The sequence below is a fragment of the Castor canadensis genome, chromosome 10 (genome assembly GCF_047511655.1).
Source record: "Castor canadensis chromosome 10, mCasCan1.hap1v2, whole genome shotgun sequence".
Taxonomy (NCBI): domain Eukaryota; kingdom Metazoa; phylum Chordata; class Mammalia; order Rodentia; family Castoridae; genus Castor; species Castor canadensis.
The window spans coordinates 24,348,396-24,351,339 of NC_133395.1; the positions used below are offsets into that span (position 1 = coordinate 24,348,396).

Below are 2,944 nucleotides of genomic sequence, written 5' to 3' on the forward strand. Positions count from 1 at the left end.
TCAAACCAAAAAAAATACTGCAGATTTTGCTTCCTTTTCCTGATAATATATTATTGTGTACATATGGAGAGTTTGGATTTCAAATGTCCATTGTCTTAATAGAGATACAGGGAAAGAAACACATATTAAGTAAACTTCAGTCATTGATGATGACACAAAAAGGGATAATCAGTTTGTTGCAACACAGACAAATCTAGCAATTATATTTATGAAAGTTTTACATATGATGCAATTTTATTTACTGAAAGTTGAAAGTCACTTTAAAAATAATCATTTATTTCTATTGGATGCTAACTTTTAAATTTTTGATAAAATAATCCATTCCTTTTCTGAACATGCTGAAAACCATTCTTAATTTTTAGTTTTCCTTTTACATACCTGATACACTTAGATTACCAAAGGACATTTCCTTGATTTGAAAGGAGAACGTGAGAGATACTAAACTTCTTACAAGAATCTTGTTATTTTTTTTCATGCGGACATGATTCTCCATGTTACAGTACAATACCAATAAACTGTAAAGTAATATTACTGAAATGCACATGATAAATAATTATAAATTATATTTTACTGTGGACTTTTTTAAAAATATGGAACACTTTGTGAATTTATGGTCATTCTTGCTCAGAGGCCATGCTAATCTTCTCTGTAATTCCAATTTTACCATATGTGCTGCCTAAGCAATCTCTTTTACTGTGCATTTTTAATGCTTTAAAGAAAAAAAGAAAAAAACAAAAGGTTGGAGAAACTGTGAATGAAAATTTAAAGAAACAGGATTTGCTTACTAATGTTTCTTATCATATTTTTTAGTCTTGCCCCTATCCCCCATGCAACCTTCTTTCTTCTTTTTTCTTCCAGTAGCTGTGAATTTCAGTTAGTTTTACTTACTATAACATTTCTACAATTCATTTTGAAAACTTATACATTTCAAATATACATTTTTTGCAATGATTCTCTCTCTGTCTCTGTCTCTCTCTCAATCTCTCTCTCAGAAATTTATGGCATTGATTATGCCAAGAATTGAGTAATTTATCTTCTTAATTCTCAACCTCACCAAAGCCAAAAAATGAGATTAGCAGTTCAAACTCCTAGTTTCCAGTTCAGAATTCTTACTACTGAGGTTATGGTGGTGGCTTGCCTTATTTCTGAGGTAAACTTATAATTTCTAATTAAAAGCATTCATATTCTTTAACATTGTTACATAGTTCAGACAATGTTTATTATTATATTTATTACTGCTCAATGGGAAATCAAATTATGTACTTCACCAAAATTCTCCAGTTAATGTAAAAGCTCACACTTTCTAATTTTCTTTAATGATATCAAGTTATCATCTTATTTGAAATTTATGGGTATAGTCCTTACTGTACTTTGGATAGGTACTCATTGGCTGTTATTATATCCCATTCTAGATAAATATTGCTTGCTTATACTATTGCCTTTCTTAAAATGAAGGACAGAATAGTGATATTAGTTTATTTTAATTTACATATATTCAACATAATATTTTGCACGTAAAGTATATGAGCTATTTAAACAATTAACCATAGTTTATACATTGCTTACTATTTTGGCTATATCTCTGCCCACACAATGGTAATGTTAAGAAAAATTTGAAGTGAGAATTACGTCATATTACAATTTATTAATCAAATTTATCTTGAAAAAAACATTAAGATGGTTTGTTAATAATTACTACAAAGAAATAAGACAAAGTAAAAATTGGGATTTTGAACAAGAATGTGTTTAAATTGAAGCCCACTGGCATAATGATATTTTCATGATCCCTTTGATTATCTTCAGAATGGCCACATGAGTGCTAACAACATGTCTTTTCAGAAGAGCAAATGAAGCCCAGATGAATCAGATTTGGTGCCTGTAAAAAATGAAACAGAAAAATGGCTAGTTTGCTACATATGCAAAAAAGATGGTTAATCTGGAAGTCCACAGAAGCACTTGGGGCCTGAAGAAAACACTTGGGGAAGTGGCTAGCTCTGAAGGAACTCTGGAATTCTGGGAAAAAGGAAGCATGCAGGTCATCTCAGAGCCACTGCCTCTGGTCAAGATGTTACCCCTGTTCTTGTGTCACTGTTGTGTCCCCAAGGTGTCCCCTAAAGTTCACATACTTGTATCTAACCTTCAAGATGTGGTCTTAGGAGATGGGGACTTTGGGGTGATTGAATTATGAGAATGAAACTTTATGAATAGGATAAGTGATCTTTTATAAGGAGAGAGCAGAAAGCTAGCTGGTCCTCTTCCTGCCATGTGAAGGTAAAAGTCAACCATTTGTAACTTAGAAGATGTCTCTCATCCAACACCATACCCATCCTGGGAGTACACTGATGTCAGACTTTCTGCATAACTATGAGAAATATTCCTATAGTTTATAAGTCACCCAGTTGAGGTTATTTCATCATAACAATTCTTAAGCTTAGTATGAAGGAAGGAAAGTTCCAAGGAAACAATACCAAAGTGATTTGATAAACACACACCCTGACTATACAGGAACGCTCACACCCTAGCTACACTGGAAACTCTAGGCCCTTCAGCTTACAAAATTTGAACCAGACATTAGTGGTTCTTGTCCTGTATTTCTCAGTCATGCACTTTTGGAAGGAAATTAAATGCAACATAAATATTCACTACATATCAGAAATTCCCCACTGAAAATGGCCAGTAAAGGCTGAATGCACTGGTGAAATTTAAATCCATCTGGTTATAAGTCCACACTCCCTCTTCAAGTCTGCATGACAGATAGTTGTACATAGTTGGCTTTTATTTTTTATAGAATTCCTATTGCTGTAGAAATCTAAGTATATGATAATAGTGATGGTGATGTCACTTTCAGTTTTATTTTGAATATATACTGGTCAATACATTCCTAACTTTTAAAACAGGATCATTAAGAAAATGTAACTAAAATATAGAATATTTGAATTGTTTA

The 2,944-nt window shown here is 32.3% G+C and overlaps 1 pseudogene; it reads right to left on the reverse strand.

Annotated features, from left to right (window-relative positions):
• Positions 1–584: 584 nt before the first annotated feature.
• Positions 585–684, reverse strand: LOC141413137 (U6 spliceosomal RNA; annotated as a pseudogene).
• Positions 685–2,944: the final 2,260 nt, after the last annotated feature.